Below are 17,580 nucleotides of genomic sequence, written 5' to 3'. Positions count from 1 at the left end.
TCCTGCGGTGCCGCCGCAGGTCGCACCATGGGTGGGGGGGGCTGGGGAAAATGGGGGGGCAGCGGCTGCTCCTGCGGCGGTGGTGGTCGCCCCCCTCGTCAGCGCGGCAGCGGCTGTTCCGGCAGGCAGTGAGGCGGGGGACACCACAAAAGATAAAACAGCGGCTACCAGAGCAGATATAGTTAGAATTGCAGATGCAGCAAAATGTGAGGTATATGTGGTTTTGAGGGTCCCCTAGGTTCGCATCTGAAGCCGGAATTGAGGGAGAAAATCGTGAAGGGTGAGTATGTGGAGATTTTTTCCTTGCTTCCTCTTGAAAAATTTAATTTAGATAGGGTTAAGCCCGATGATTCAAAAAAAGAGGACGAGGAGAAGAGGCGTTACCGCCTCATCCCTCGCACTTTTGGAAATTGGCTGCAGGCCTATGCAATACTGGCCAGTGTTATTGGCGATAAGAAGCCAGAACACTGTGCAGCATTGTTTTGTTACATGGATGCGATCGGGGAAGCGCACCGGGTTTATGGGGGTACGGGGTGGCTGCGTTACGACGAGCAATTTCGGCAGCGTATGGCGGTACGGCCGTCAATCAGGTGGGACCACAAGGACATCACCTTGTGGATGCGACTTATGTCTGCGCCGCGGGCACCGGGTCAGTTTTTTCAGGGGGGGGGGCCGGGGGGGCCGCAGCCTCGGGACCGTCGGCCGGAAAAAAGTGGGGAGTTTGCTGGCAGTTTAACGAGGGGTCCTGCAAGTTTGGAGGATCTTGTCGTTTCAAACACGAGTGCTCGGGTTGCGGGGGTAACCACCCTCTGTCCAAGTGCTTTAAGCGTAGCAAGCGGGGTGGCGAGTCTGCGGGAAAGGGGGGTGACGCCGGTGAAAGTGGAAAGGATGCTTCCTTTTCTAGGTAGGTATCCAGACATCGCGGCCGCGCAATTGCTAACTTCGGGTTTTACGGAGGGGTTTCGCATACCGTGTACATTGTCAACAGCGCCTCCGCTGGCAAGGAATTTGCGATCCGCTTTGGAACACCCGGAGGTAGTTACGGAAAAATTAAGAAAGGAGGTGTTGCTGGGGCGGATGGGGGGGCCATTTAAGGAACAACCGATACGGGATTTGGTGGTTTCTCCACTGGGGGTGGTACCCAAGAAGGAACCCAACAAATTCCGCCTCATTCACCACCTCTCTTTTCCAAAAGGGGGGTCGGTGAATGATGCCATTGACCCGGAAGCATGTACGGTGTCTTACACGTCATTTGATGCGGCGGTGAGCTGGGTGCGGAGGTATGGAAAAGGGGCACTTATGGCAAAATCGGACATCGAAGCCGCTTTCCGATTGTTGCCGGTACACCCAGACAGTTTTCGCCTGTTGGGCTGCCGGTGGCAGGAGGAATTTTATGTGGATCGGTGTCTGCCCATGGGTTGCTCCATTTCATGTGCGTTTTTTGAAACGTTCAGTTCCTTCTTGGAATGGGTGGTCCGGGATGTGGCTAGGGTGGACTCTGTGGTCCACTATTTGGATGACTTCTTGTGCGTGGGACCCCCTTCCTCCAGAGTGTGTGCGATTCTATTGGCAACATTGCAGCACATTGCGGGAAGATTTGGGGTCCCCTTGGCGGCGGACAAGACGGAAGGCCCTACTACGGAGCTCAGTTTTCTGGGGATTGTGATCGATTCCCAGGCAATGGAGTGCCGGTTGCCGCCGGACAAGGTGGAGAATCTTAGGCTGGTGATTCGGGATTTTCTGGGGCGCAACAAGGTCACACTAAGGGAATTGCAATCATTACTGGGAAAATTCAATTTTGCGTGTCGGATCATACCCATGGGGAGGGTGTTTTGCCGACGGCTGTCGGCAGCCACCGCAGGGGCGAAATCGCCTAGGCATTTCATAAGATTGACCAGGGAACTGAAGGAGGACCTGAGAGTATGGCACACGTTTTTGGAAACATTTAATGGGCGGTCGGTTTGGATGGAGGGGCCTGTTAGTAACTTCGACTTGGACTTAGTCACGGACGCGGCGGGGTCAACGGGGTACGGGGCCTTTTTTCGGGGCCGTTGGAGTGCGGAACCTTGGCCCGATTCATGGAAGGAGGCGGGTTTCCTCAAGAACTTGGTACTGCTGGAGTTGTTTCCAGTGGTTCTGGCAATGGAATTGTGGGGGGAAGAGTGGAAAAATTTGAAGGTGAGGCTAAATTGCGACAATATGGGGGTAGTGCAGGTCATCAACCGGATCTCCGCTTCCTCACTGCCGGTGGTCCGGTTGCTGAGACATTTGGTACTACGGTGTCTGCAGTTTAATGTCTTTCTATATGCGGTGCACATACCGGGGGTAGACAACACGCTCGCTGACTCTCTGTCTCGTTTTCAGTGGGGCAGGTTCAGGGAGTTGGCTCCTACGGCAGAGCGGACCGGGGTGCCTTGCCCGGCGTGGCTTTGGGACACTGCTTTGGACTTGCCGCGCGTTGGATCCAACGGTCGGTGAGTGGGGCGACGTGGACGGCGTACTCCAGAGTCTGGGGGGAATGGTTCGAGTTCCTGCGACAGGTTGGGGTTGATTTGGGGGGTGGGGGTAAGGAAGGCGTTTGGTTAGTGCTGTATTTCGTTTCTAGGCACATGGAAGATGGGGGGTCTGTTTCCGCCATTGACCGCAAGCTGGCGGGGCTAGCATTCCTTTTTAAATTACAGGGGTTGCAAGATTTTACAAAGAATTTTTGGGTTAAACAAACGGTGAAGGGATACCGGCGGGGTAAGGTGCGGAGGGATTTGCGTAGACCGGTGTCGTTCGCAGTGCTTCAAGCGATCTGCGGCAAGCTGGGGGAGGTGTGTTCGTCAGGATATGAGGGGATCCTTTTTCGGGCGGTTTTTTCGGTGGCGTTTTTTGGGGCTTTTCGGTTGGGTGAATTGGTTAGTCCGTCAAAATCGGTGGAGGGTGGATTCGGTTTTCAAGATGTGCGAGTGGAGGGGGACAGGGTGGTGATCATGTTGCGCCGATCAAAGACGGACCAGGTGGGGAGGGGAACACGGGTGGTGCTTTATGCATTACCGGGTTCAGAGGTGTGTCCGGTTAGAGCGGTTGGGGAGTTTGTGTGCGTTCGCCCGATAGGGCTGGGGGCATTTTTTACACACAGGGATGGGACGTTTTTGTCTAAATTTCAGTTTGTACAGGTGTTCAGAAAATGCTTGTGTGCAGCGGGGTATGACGGAAAACGGTATGCTTCGCACTCCTTCCGCATCGGGGCGGCCACAGAGGCTGCACGGTGCGGGTTGGATGAGGCGGCCGTTATGAAAATAGGCAGGTGGGAATCTAGGAGATTCCGCTCCTATGTGCGTCCACATTTGCTGAATGATTAGGGTGATGCGTGGGGACAACGGGACAAAAGGGGATGTGTTATGGCTGGAGTGGTAAGGTTAAGACGAAGGTTTGGTTATATAGCTACAAAAAAAAAAAAAATTGTTTTTATTACAGATGACATCTTCCCGTGCCTCGTATGGATTGTAGGGCACTCTTACGTGTTCTGGGGTGCCAGGAGAGCCGACGCCCGACCGGATGGCAGGCAACTGGGCATTTCTAGGCGGGAGGCATGTGTTCGCTGGCTGGGTTTTCGGGGGATGGAATGGAGCAGGGTGGTTCCTGAAGTCGGCCATTATGCCCGGCTCGATCGCCCCCCAGATGTGCTGGTTTTACATGTGGGGGGAAACGATTTGGGTGTCCGGCCGATGGGTGAGCTGATACTGGCAATTAAGGCGGACTTTATGTCCCTGCGAATGTCATTCCCAGGGTTGATCATAGTATGGTCAGATATGGTGGTTAGGACGGCATGGCGGACGGCTAGATCAGTGGATAGGCTGAACAAGGCTAGGATAAAAGTCAATCAAGTGGTGGGGAGGTTTGTGGCACGTAACGGGGGAATAGTCATTCGGCACTCTGAGTTGGAGAGGGATGTGGGTTTGTTTCACAGGAGGGACGGAGTTCACCTATCTGATATAGGGATTGATCTATGGACCTTGGGGTTGGAGGATGGAATCCGTAGGGCCCTGCGTGTGTGGGGTGGCCCTCGAGGATAAGGGGTTAACCTCTCAGGCTGTGGCGGTGTCAGGTGGTCCAGGAGGTCAAAGAAAGGAACAGTTAAGACGGAAGTTGGGGGTCCAGCGGTTATGGACCCTCTCCGTATTCCACCGGAATGGTGTCCGCTGGAACACGGGAATTGGTGTACTGCGGGATAGGGGGTGTTGCTATGCCTTTAAGGCTGGCGGCTGGGGTTTGTCTATGTCCCGCAGGATAATGGTGTAAAATGTTAGGTGTGTTACTTCCTTGGACCACATGTCTGTGTATGGTTGCCATTTTTTATATGGCTGTTTGAAAAATGTATTATATTTATAATTTAAAATAATGTAAAAGTTAACAAAAATCTTATTATGTAAAAATGTGTTAATAAAAGTTACGGCTGCTATGGCCAATTATTCTCCAATCTCAGGTGTTGCCTCAGTTCTTTAATTTAGCTTAAGAGGGGGTGGTAAGGGTTGGTGTCGTAAGGGTCCAATTTAGGGTATCCAGGCTACCTGAGTCAAGAGAAGCCCGTAGCATGGAAAGAAGTGAAATAGGCAGAGGGCGGGCATGACCAGCGTGCTTGGGACACAGGGGGTTAACTAGGCGGTGAGGAGAGGGGGGTAGGCGGTGCTAGAGTAGTTTCCCGGGCTCTGGGAGTTTATTTAAGGGAGGGGCGGAGCTACGGAGCTTAGCAGCGTGGAGGGAGACAGTAGAAGGAGGCAGATTTTCCCACCCACCCTCCCCTGTTTTTGCCTCCTTTTTTGTGTGTTGTGCGTGTGTGTTCTTCTTTTACAGGTCACGGATGTGGGTCGTCATGGCAGCAGTAGTGGTGGCGGTGTCAGGTGGTCCAGGAGGTCAAAGAAAGGAACAGTTAAGACGGAAGTTGGGGGTCCAGCGGTTATGGACCCTCTCCGTATTCCACCGGAATGGTGTCCGCTGGAACACGGGAATTGGTGTACTGCGGGATAGGGGGTGTTGCTATGCCTTTAAGGCTGGCGGCTGGGGTTTGTCTATGTCCCGCAGGATAATGGTGTAAAATGTTAGGTGTGTTACTTCCTTGGACCACATGTCTGTGTATGGTTGCCATTTTTTATATGGCTGTTTGAAAAATGTATTATATTTATAATTTAAAATAATGTAAAAGTTAACAAAAATCTTATTATGTAAAAATGTGTTAATAAAAGTTACGGCTGCTATGGCCAATTATTCTCCAATCTCAGGTGTTGCCTCAGTTCTTTAATTTAGCTTAAGAGGGGGTGGTAAGGGTTGGTGTCGTAAGGGTCCAATTTAGGGTATCCAGGCTACCTGAGTCACGTCAACAACCATCCTTTCACCATGCTGGATACAGTGGATGGTCTATATGACGTATTGGTAACAATATTCACCCATCTGGTTTTTAGAACTCCAATTACTATAAAAATGCCACTGGCAGAGAAGGGGTTAACACTAGAGGGGGGGAAGGGGTTGAATAATTATTTATTGCTAGCCTTCCTCCTAACATCACCTTAGATTTCATGCAAAATCCTTTGATATGTTGTATCTAGCCCGGAGAAAAAGCTTTAGCACTGCATGATCAAAGTGTAAATTGGAGGTAAAAACGGACCCGACATAAAAGTTTACAAGGTATACAGTGATGCGAGTCAGTAAAAAAACATGAGCTATCCCCCTTAGCATGCTCTATTTACCGCTTGTGGAATTTGGTTGAGGTTAGCGTCTACATCCTATAACAATTAACCATTTGCACCCTTAAGAAACCATGTGGACACATTGTAAAGTCTGGAATATTAGACCTGCACAAAGAACTTACGTTAAAGAACCACTGGAGCCAAAAATACCTGTATCCTGATAACTCTATGCAGTTAATAGAATAGTATCAAGAACATGGATTTTTTCCCCCCATTTAATCTCCATATTTACATGCAGACTATGCTGGGAAAGGGGTTGAAGGGAGATAAAGCGTGCCAGCTTGAGCGGCGCTATGTGAGCAGTTGCAGCAAAATAAAAAAGGTGACCATTTAAGCAATGAAATCGTATTTGAAAGTGTCCTAGTTTGTCCCAACCCATCACTGTCACTTTTGCTGAACACTTTGTTCTGCTTTTCTCCACATTTACACGCAGAATAAAAAGGAATGTGGCTTAATAAAAAGTAATGACCACACTGAGCCCCCATTCACATCTAGGCGTTTTTACGCCTGTAGTGCTACGCCGCTGCCGCCAGAGGGATGAGAACACATGTCCCTCTATGGAGATGGTTCACATCTCCACGCCGAACGCCTGACAAAAGGTCCCAGACCTTTTTTTCAGGCGGCTTTCGGCTAGGAGATGGGAAGCATCTCCATAGAGGGGGTCAATCTGGGGCACATCTAGGCGGACAATACCGGCGTTTTGTCGCCGCAAATCGCGGTACAAAACGCCACGAATTTGTCTGCCTAGGTGTGAATGGAGCCTGAATGCCTACATTACATGATTACCTGGATAAAGAGGTGAGAAATTGCCCATTTCCTTGATATTTATGTCTCAGGAAGCTATGTATGTATTTGATCAGGGTCATTTGGGTAGTTTCTGTTTATATGATTTAAAAAGAGTAAACACAGTTGATTGATATTAAATGGCTTCAGCCAACCATGAGTGAAAGAAATGTTTATGTGTTATTTATATTTTCTGAAAAATGGCCAAGAAATCATAAATTCTGCCAGGGTGTGTAAACTTATGAGCACAACTGTGAATCTGCATAAAAAAAAGAAAAAAAAAAGAAAAAAAAGCTTCCAGGTTTGTCAAAGCTTCATTGAACAAGCTGAAGTTAGAAGCTAATTGGCTACCACGGAGAGTTGCACCAGATTTTGCCTTCTTCTGTTTTAGTAAATCAACCCCAAAGTGTCTTTATCCACTTACCCCCGGACCATATTGCTGGTCAAAGACCAGAGCACTTTTTGTGATTCGGCACTGCGTCGCTTTAACTGACAAATGCGCGGTCGTGCGACATGAATGAATGAATGAAAAAACGTATAAAGCGCGGCGCATGCGAACTGAATCCAAACAAACAAACATGGCTCCCAAACAAAATTGGCGTCCTTTTCCCCCCAAAAATAGAGCTTTCTTTTGGTGGTATTTGATCACCTCTGCGGTTTTAAATTTTTGCGCTATAAACAAAAATATAGCGTCAATTTAAAAAAAAAAAAGAATATTTTTTGCTATAATAAATATCCCCCAAAAATATATATACAATTTTTTTTCCCTCAGTTTAGGCCTATACGTATTCTTCTACATCTTTTAAATAAAAAAAAAAAATTAAAAAAAAAAAAAAAATCGCAATAAGCGTTTATTGATTGGTTTGCGCAAAAGTTATAGCGTTTACAAAATAGGGGGTAGTTTTATGGCATTTTTATTAATATTTTTTTTTTACTAGTAATGGCGGCGATCAGCGATTTTTTTTACGGTACTGCAACATTATGGCGGACACTTCGGACACTTTTGACACATTTTTGGGACCATTGGCATTTTTATAGCGATCAGTGCTATAAAAATGCATTGATTACTATAAAAATGCCACTGGCAGGGAAGGGGTTAACACTAGGGGGCGGGAAAGGGGTTAAGTATGTTCCTGGGTGTGTTCTTACTGTAGGGGGGGGTGGACTGACTGGGGGAAATGACTGATCGCTGTTCATACATTGTATGAACAGACGGTCAGGCATTTCTCCCCTGACAGGACCAGGAGCTGTGGAGAGCCGACGTAGAACTGCGGCGGCTGGTCGGCAACCAGTTAAATACATACATGACCAGTTCTACCCACATGTTCACCTTATGCAGCACAACAAATTGATTTTCAGGTCCCACACCAAGTAGCTGCCACACTGCAGAGTGAACACAGGTGGATGCTCGCTCAGTTCAGAGAATACTCTGCATTCAATGACACTAAAGCATTGACGAGATGGAGCGACATGGCAGTGACATAATCTCCACCATGTTCAATCAGAGATTGCCTTGCATGCACTGAGAAAGATGCAAGGCGTTCTGTAAACGGCGCCCGAGCGTCTGATGGGGCACATTGGCGGCGTCTGAGTTTTTTTTTTTTCAGTTTGTTTGCGCCCCCCAAAAAGTCTGAGCACCAGCCGCCACTGAAGGACCCTATATTGCATGATTTTATCTCATCAAATCTTTATGACCGAGTAGGCCACTAACCTAGGACCAGTGACTGACTACTGAAGGTAACTAAGACAACAGATACCATTCAAACCCAATATTCCAGTTATCATTGAGTATTGCAGACTACTGCAATACTTTATTATTTTAGAAACTTTGGGGACAGAAGTATTTTAGCAGCCAACAAGCTTCCAACTGCCATTTCCACAGTCTTGGTTTGAATATGAAGAAAGGATTCTGACTGGTTGCTATGGGCAACAACATATTTCCATTTGCTTTCCATACATCAGCTTCTTTGAGAAGTTATGTCTTATATAAACTGAAATTCAAAGCTGCATATCTTCTTCTAGGCCAGGGATATGCAATTAGCGGACCTCCAGCTGTTGCAAAACTACAAGTCCCATCATGCTTCTGCCTCTGGGTGTTATGCTTGTGGCTGTCAGAGTTGCTATGCCTCATGGGATTTGTAGTTCTGCAACATCTGGAGGTCCGCTATTTGCATATCCCCGTTCTAGGCCAACAAGAAGCTCCCACCAAGTTCTCTCACTTCCCCAGGAGTTTCAGTTGCGGGGCTGCAGTGCACCCTGTCCCCTCTCTCCTGCTCCTGTGTATGTATCATCACGGAACTGGCTGGCTGGGTCTGTGTTCGGCGGTGACGCTGTAACACGGTCCCGCCCCCTAGACCCGCTCATGTGATATTAGATAGAATCAGTGTTCAGCCTATCACACAAGCCGGTCTAGGAGGGCAGGAACGTGTTACAGTGTCACCGCCGAACACAGACCCAGCCAGCTCAGTGATGGTACACAGGAGATGCCCGCCGTAAAACAGCCCGCCCTATGTGCCTGAATAGGATTCGGCAGGGGGCTGCATATAGAGGAATTGAGCTGTCTATATTTCTCCATTCAGCCACTGAATGCTTGCAGGAGGGAGAGGAGGGGAATCAAGCATTCAGCGGCTGTATGGAGGAATATAGAAAGCTAAATTCCTCTATATGCAGCCACCCTGCTTCTCCTCCTATCCAGTTCTCCTTGAAACTCCCCCCCCCAGTGTTCTCCCCCCACCACACTCTCCAGCCCACCCCCCACCGTTCTCTCCACCCTTGTTCTTTCTGCCCCCCCTGTTCTCCAGCTCTCCCCATCCTTCTCCAGCCACCATCCCAGTGCTCCCCCCCCCCCAGTGCTCTCCACCCCTGTACTCCCCCCCCCAGTGCACTCCACCCCGGTACTCCCCCCCCAGTGCTCTCCACCCCTGTTCTCCCCCCCAGTGCTTTCCACCCCTGTACCCCCCCCCCAGTGCTCTCCACCTCTGTTCTTCCCCCCCCAGTGCTCTCCACCTCTGTTCTTCCCCCCCCCCCAGTGCTCTCCGCTCTCCCTTCTCTCCAGCTTCCACCAAGTTCTCTCACTTCCCCAGGACCAGAGGACAGGCTGACTGGGGGCAGAAAATTAGGACGGCTGAAGGTGCAGGTGGCCAGGGACCACTCCATCTCACAGAAAACAGATTCTCTGGAAGGAGCACTGTCCTATTCCAAAACAAGAACAGACCCTGCCTGCTGATGGCGATCATGGATATCCTGCTGTCATGGAATGTACCGTACCGAGCATCAACAACACACCTTCCCACAGACAGGGACTGCAGACTGGGACATGGGGTATAGGAGGGGCTGCAATGATGGGCACAGCGGGGCTGCAATGATGGGCACAGCGGGGCTACATTTAGCTCTTGTATCATGTCTGCAGCCTCTGACCATCTCCTGTATCATGTCTGCGGTCTCTGAGGGAGTCTGGAGAGGAGTCAAGAGTGGGAGCACCACCGGGAGCACCACCGGGATGGGGGTCATGGGAGAAGTCAGATGTGTGTGGACTATGGAGAGGAGACTATATAGCATAAATTAGAGTCACCAAGCTGGAGCCGACTGACTGAGCCCTGCACGGTGCACCTGAGAGGAGGTCAGTGACAGAACCGCTAGGCCAGTCTGGGGGGGTCAATGATGTAAGGGGAAAGTGAATATGATAATGTAAGGGGGCACTGATATAAAAGGTTTCCCCCTATCAGTAACCCACCCCCCTTACCGTATTGCAGGGATATGCAATTAGCGGACCTCCAGTTGCTGCAGAACTACAAGTCCCATGAGGCATAGCAAGGTTCTGACAGCCACAAGCATGACGGGACTTGTAGTTTTGCAACAGCTGGAGGTCCACAAATTGCATATCCCTGCCGTATTCCTTTCTGCTGAAGGTGGTCCCCCCCCCCCCCACGTTCTGAGTTTCTGGGGTCCCCCTTGATGATTGGCCACTTTTACCTGGAATCTGCGTTATATATATATATATATATAAACCTTATGTGCTTTCATATCGGTCTTATCTATATATAATACACTCTTCAAATGTGCTTTGAAAAAGGTTTGGTTTTCCCTTTCATGAACAAGAAAATAACGACGCTATGCTGTTACGCTGGTATAATAATGCTGTGGGGCTGTTATGAAATTTTTTCCAGGGCTGTTTTTTTTTTCCCTGGCGGGACTGTGTCTGCTCTGCATAGCAGAGCCGACACGGACCTGTCATCCACTTGCTCAGCGTGGGAATAAGTGGAGAGATCCCCCACTAAGCAAGTGTAATGCGCTTAGCGGAGGCACCGATGTGAAGGTTGTATGTAAAGTAATGCATGTAAAGTGCAACATAAAAAAACAAAAACACATAAATCACACTTAAAAGCTTATGGTTTTAGGTAAACAGGTGGGACTAGGTCCTCATACAAAGCTTCTGGACAATGACAATTACTTTTTTGTAAAATGAACAATGGAATATATATATATATATATATATATATATATATATATATATATATATATATATATATATATATATATATATATATATATATATATATATATATAAATAAAAAAAAAAAAAAAAAAAAAACACAACACCACACACACACACACACACAACATAATAAAAACACACACAACACCCCCCCTAGTTCTACATTCCCAAAAAGTACATGGTTTATAGATACAAAACACACACACACACACACACACCCCCCCCCCCCCCAACAAGTTATACATTCTCAAAAAGTACATGGCTTATGGATACAAAACACACAAACTTTACCAGCGTGCAGCAAGTAGTACGGGGCTACAAGTTTACAAGCTACGACCTTTAAAAACAATTGGCACATAAATATGTAACTGTGCAAACTGACCCAACAAATAAAAACACAACATAAAAGATGGAATGACGTGAAATTCTCAACTCACATTTCAGCTTTGCTCATTTCACAAAAGGTCTTCCCTCATGTGCGGTTGAACTCAAACCCTGTATTCTGCACAACAATCTAATTCATCTATTATTTGGAAGGTTTTAACAATACAGGATTTTCATGAATGTGGAACACCATTGCTATGACATATTAACTTAAACACAATACTAAAGCATGCTCATCCTTGTAAGCTACCGCACCCTACATACTTACTATATGCACAATGATTAAGCTTGTTTGCTCTTGACCTTCAATCACTCAATAAGGTGATACAGTATTCAGCGGAGATACAGCATGTCCATGGAACAGTCACAATACTTACCCAGATCTTCCGTGTTACTCATATATGAAACATTACTTCTCCTTTGGAAAGATAAATAGAATATTCTCTTTTTCATGGCAGCCTCCTGTCACTTTTCTTCATTTTACAACATTGGGATGGGTTGGAGACATAGGCGCAGAGTAGGAGGAAGGTGTGGAGGAGGTTTTACCCAGCGCTGGTTTTATGGCCATAATGGGTTCAAAAGGCAATCAGATAGTTATGCTATAAGAGTGTAAAGTTCCAACTTCTACCAGAAGGTAATTCAATGTCAGGGTGAAGTTGTATATCAACTGAAGGGCAGACACAACACAACATGGTTAGCTATTTCTCTGTTGGCGTTATTCTTTGCTGAGAGCCTCTATGCCTGTAGCCAGGTAACCTCTTAGGAGTTTGGTGATTCTCAAACACAGGTGGAACACATGAGATCAGCAAAAATCTCACACCTCTCTTTTAACCCCGCTGCTGCCATTTCTCTCACTCCAGAAACAAACATAGAGTTTTCATTGGAAGCCTTTAACCACTTGCTTACTGGGCACATATACCCCCCTCCTGCCCAGGTGAAATTTCAGCTTTCGGCACTGCGTCGCTTTAACTAACAATTGCGCGGTCGTGCGACGTGGCTCCCAAACAAAATTGACGTCCTTTTTTCCCCACAAGTAGAGCTTTTTTTTGGTGGTATTTGATCGCCTGTGCGGTATTTATTTTTTGTGCTATAAACAAAAAAGAGCGACAATTTTGAAAAAAATACAATCTTTTTTTACTTGTTGCTATAATAAATATCCCAACACATTTTTTTCTCTCAGTTTAGGCCGATACATATTCTTCTACATATTTTCGGTAAAAAAAAAAAAAAAAAATCGCAATAAGCGACTGGTTTGCGCAAAAGTTATAGCGCCTACAAAATAGGGGACAGAATTATTATTTTTTTTACTAGAAATGGCGGCGATCTGCGATTTGTATTGGGACTGCGACATGATGGCGGACACATCGGACACTTTTGACACATTTTTGGCGCCATTCACATTTATACAGCGATCAGTTGCATAAATATGCACTAATTACAGTATAAATGTGACTGGCATTGAAGGGGTTAACACTAGGGGGTGAGGGAGGGGTTAAATGTATTCCCTGCTTAGTGTTCTAACTGTGGGGGAGGGGGGGTGACTGGGGGGGTGACCGATCTGTGTCTCTATGTACAAGAGACACAGATCCGTCTCCTCTCCAGAGACAGCACCGCTGTCTCTGTGTAAAACGGCAATGAGAGATGATCTCATATGTTTACATATGAGATCATCTCTCATTGGCCGCACAGATCGCATCGCAAACGGCCACTCTAATTGGCCGTTCGCGGCGAACTGTAATTGGCTGTGTCCAAGGGACATGGCCAACACAGAGTTTCCCCGCTGCGCGCTCTGGAGCGCGTGCGGGGAACGCCCTAAGGGGCAGACATCAATTGACATCCAGTTGGATTTTCAGGTCCGCGCTGTAGCCGTCATTTGGCTATAGCGCGGGTCTGAAGAAGTTAAAGGGTAAATCCACTTATGTGGGAAAAAAAAATAGCATCTAAAAAATGACAGCATATACAATTGTTACACAATTCAATATGGGACCTTGGAGGAATTGTGTACTCTGTTGGTGTACACTGCACAGAACGCCCCAGTACATGTCGTGTCCTGCTTGTAGGATTGGTAATAAGTCTGCACTAAGATACAAGTCACATTTTAGGCTCCCCCTGCAATGGATTTTTTAGTTTTGATGAGATACTCCCTACAGCCCAGTACACACTGGTAGATAATCGTCCAAACATTCGCTAAGGCCCCTTTCACACTGGGGCGGGAGGCACGGTGGCGGTATAGCGCCGCTAAAAATAGCAGCGCTATACCGTCGGAATTGCCACGGGATTTGGCCGCTAGCGGTGCGGTATTAACCCCCGCTAGCGGCCGATAAAGGGTTAATACCGCCTCTGCAGAGGCGCATTGCGGGCGGTATTACCGCGGTTTTAAATGGGAAGCAGCGGTGAAGGAGCGGTATACATACCGCTCCTCTCACCGATCCAAAGATGCTGCTTGCAGGAGATTTTTTTTCTCTCCTGCCAGCGCATAGCCTCAGTGTGAAAGCCCTCGGGCTTTCACATTGAGAAGGCTGGGCAGGAGTTTTTCAGGCGGTATGTAGGCGCTATTTTTAGCGCTGTACCGCCTGAAAAACTCCTCAGTGTGAAAGGGGTCTAACATTTTTCCAAATCTTCCTTTCTTTGTTAAAAACAGACCTCAATTATTGTGTTTTTTTTTTTTTATCAATATTTTAGGCTCAATGGGGTAGATTCAGGTACATTTGCCCATTTCTTACGGAGGCGCAGCGCACCGTTTTGCCGCTGCGCCTCTGTAAATTTCCTGCGCTACGCTTGATTCACGGAGCAGTAGCTCCGTAAATTGCGTGGGCGCTCCGGCGTAAGAGCGCGCAATTTAAATGATCCCGTAGGGGGCGTGGATCATTTAAATTAGGCGCGTTCCCGCGCCAAACGTAGTGCGCATGCTCCGTCGGGAAACTTTCCCGACGTGCATTGCGGTAAATGACGTCGCATGGACGTCATTTGCTTCAAAGTGAACGTGAATGGCGTCCAGCGCCATTCACGATTCACTTACGCAAACAATGTAATTTTTCGAAAACGCAACGCGGGAACGACGGGTTTACGTAGCATTGGCTGCCCCTGCTAATAGCAGGGGCAGTCTTACGCAAAAACCGACGTACGCAAACGACGTAAACTGCGTACGCAGGGCGCGTGTACGGTTGTGAATCGGCGTTATTATGCAATTTGCATACTCTACGCTGACCACTACGGGAACGCCACCTATCGGCCTGCGTAAGAATGCAGCCTAAGATATGACGGCATAAGAGCCTAATGCCAGGCATATCTTAGGCTGCAGTCGGCGTATCGAGGTTCCTGAATCAGGAGCATTCGATACGCCGGCGCAAGTAAGCAATTGCGCTGCGTAACTATGGTTACGCAGAAGCAATTGCTTATTGAATCTACCCCACTATGTATAATGTCCTGTTGTGTTTTGTTTTGTTTGAGAGAGCAAGACACACAAGCCCCGTCTCTCCTCCTCCGCAGCAGTGACTGAGGCCCCGTACACACGACAGAGGAACTCGACGTGCTTGGCACGTCGAGTTCCTCGTCGAGTTTTGGGATGAAGCCGCCGAGGAGCTCGGCGGGCCGGCTTCTCCCATAGAAGAACGAGGACAACGAGAAAATAGAGAACATGTTCTCTATTTTCTCGTCGAGTTCCTCGGCGGCTCCATCGAGCCAAAACTGTACAGACGACAGAGATTCTCGGCAGAATCCGGGTTTTGACCGAGTTTCTCGGCGAATTCTGCCGAGAATCTCTGTCGTGTGTACGAGGCCTGACAGTCCCTCTCATGTTGCCTGTTACTTTCTGATTCTCATGTTTTGACATATTATCAAGATCTGTGTAGCTCAAAACTGCCCGTTAACTGTTCCAAAAATGAACAAACTGTCTGAACGACCGAATTTCGTTGGCCAGCATTCTCCAAACTCAAGAAATCCTTGCGAAAAAATTCCATAATTTTACGAATAAATTTAGCAGCACTTTCAGATGGGATTGTAGTCAGAACTTATTAACATTTGATATTTAAATAAAATATTCTTTTGGTTAAAAAAAATAATAAATACAAACACTTTAATGAATACCTGGGGTTTAAATTGGACGTGGCCCTTTATTTATAGATATAAATATTAAACCAATTTATATCAACTTTAAATAAAAAAAAATATATATATATATATATATATATATATATATATATATATATATATATATAATAGCTCAGCCATTTAAGCGCAAGCTTTAATTGTAACATCAATTATAATATCCCCTTTCAAAAGGAAGGGATAAAACCTCATAAAAACAGGCCACGGCAGGGAGGGAGGGTGAGATGCGTTGCTCTTCTGATCTTCGCCATCTTCTGCCCCACTAATGACGCATCCGCTTTTCTTTTATAGGCTGAGACTTGTGCAAGAGGACCGTTTATTGGGTCAGCTGTCAACTTGTCAACCAATCTTTGGTAAGTATTTTTTTTTTTTTTATGGGCCTTAACTGACTTTAATTAATTTAGATTTATAGGTCTGACATGATCCCACAGGTGGTGGGGGCGGGGACATTTCATGCCCCGCCCTTCTACTTTAATCTGTTGCTATGTCTGTGACAAATCCCCAAAGAATCGCTGCCAGTTTGAAAAATTTGCAATCTGGTAGTAATTATGACCGATTCTTAGTTGATGTACAGAGGCACACTAATACTCATTCATGCTGGGAAGTGAGGATGAGCTCTGGCGTGTTCGCATGGTACACGTGCAGAGCCCGCCAGGAAGTCTGCACAGCGCTGCGCTAATCACAGCCAGGGAGACATTTCCCGATCTCTGCAGCGGAGCATCGGGAAATGTCTCCCTGGTTGTGATTAGCGCAGCGCCGTGCAGACTTCCTGGCGGGCTCTGCACGTGTACTATGCGAACACGCCAGAGCTCATCCTTACTGGGAAGCTGGTAGGTACCAGAATGAGGCTGAATGGGGAGAAGCCACACTGAGCACAGTAAACACTAAATAATCCAAAAGAGACAGAGACAGAAAAGACTGACATAGAGGGGGAGTACTGAATTATCACTTTGTGTTTGTTGTACTTAGTTTATTCGGATCCCTGCGCCTTTGTTTACTTTCAGCTGTCATCCGGGAAATCTCCAGGCTGGCAGTTTACTGGGGTCAGGAAGAGCCATTGGTCATTATGAGACTGTCAGCTGCACAACCTACATCTGAGCAACCAATGCTGCTGTGTTATGGGGTGGAGGAGCGGGCTGAGTGGTGGCGGCTGGTGTTATATATTTTTTTTGGGGTCTCGCTCAGTCAAATACCCCCTAATCATCCTTCCCCCCACCAGCCCCATAATTACCCATCTAGCAGCTTTGGCTCCTTCCTGAGTCTCCGCCTCTACAATGGCGGCGGCTTCATCCTCGGAGGCTTTTCGCCCTGCGTCTCTGGCTTAACAACAGCTTCCCTCCTCCTTCCCTCGACGGCCAATACGATTGCTTCTCCTCTTGGCCAATCGGGTCTTAAGACCCACTTCCTGATTGGCTGGGAGGAGAATCATCAAGATAATAGCGAATATTAATTTGCCATTGTCACACAACTGGTTGGGCTCAGGGCAAAGTGCTCTGCGCCCCGAGTCCCACCCTTTTTTGAAGCCTCAGGCTCTAATCATGTGCTTAAAATGTACTGAGAATGTACTGTCCAGGCCTTACTGCCACCCTCCAACATGCCTTCATGCAACAAATTTATCTAGCTGTTTCTGAATTTGTCACAGGCACCAATATTTGTCCTGTGGAGGCATGACAAAATTCTACGACGCTTTAAAAATCCCATGGCATGTCCCTTGTTTGGCTGAGTATGTCTGCATTTTCTTCCTTTTTTTTATAGGATCCCTTGCAACTTACAAGATCATTTTCACTTTGTCCTTGAAAATAATCTGGCAGGCCAGCCCTTACTGTGAAGGGTCAATTGTCTTTCACCTCTTGGCTGCATTCAAGCCGAGATTTGTTCAAATCCCAGTTTGCACTGAAGACGTCTTAAAGGGAAACATTAGTCTATTCGTAAAAACATGTTTTGAGTTATTATTGCAACGGTTATCTTAAGCACTTGAAGGTTTTTACCCCCTTCATGGCCAGGCCATTTTTTGCTATTTTGCACTATGCTACTTTATCTGGTAATTGCACGGTATAATATATATAATGGGCTAGTGCGGAA

At 47.2% G+C, this 17,580-nt stretch overlaps 1 protein-coding gene across 3 annotated transcripts in view; it reads right to left on the bottom strand.

The window, feature by feature from the left end:
- MGAT3 (beta-1,4-mannosyl-glycoprotein 4-beta-N-acetylglucosaminyltransferase) overlaps positions 1-17,580 on the bottom strand; it is a 184,227-nt gene that overhangs the window by 20,742 nt on the left and 145,905 nt on the right. The window contains exon 1 of one of the 3 annotated variants that reach the window (XM_040359503.1): positions 11,660-12,311. The exons of 1 other annotated variant lie outside the window; for it this stretch is intronic. The gene's annotated coding sequence lies outside the window, so the exon portion shown is untranslated. Of the gene's footprint in view, positions 1-11,659; positions 12,312-17,580 lie in introns of those variants that run through there. One more of the 3 variants, XM_040359505.1, reaches the window with a different exon arrangement.

This window comes from Rana temporaria, chromosome 7 (assembly GCF_905171775.1).
Source record: "Rana temporaria chromosome 7, aRanTem1.1, whole genome shotgun sequence".
NCBI lineage: Eukaryota > Metazoa > Chordata > Amphibia > Anura > Ranidae > Rana > Rana temporaria.
The sequence above is the reverse complement of the archived record's forward strand: the minus strand, read 5'-3'. Positions and strand labels throughout refer to the sequence as shown.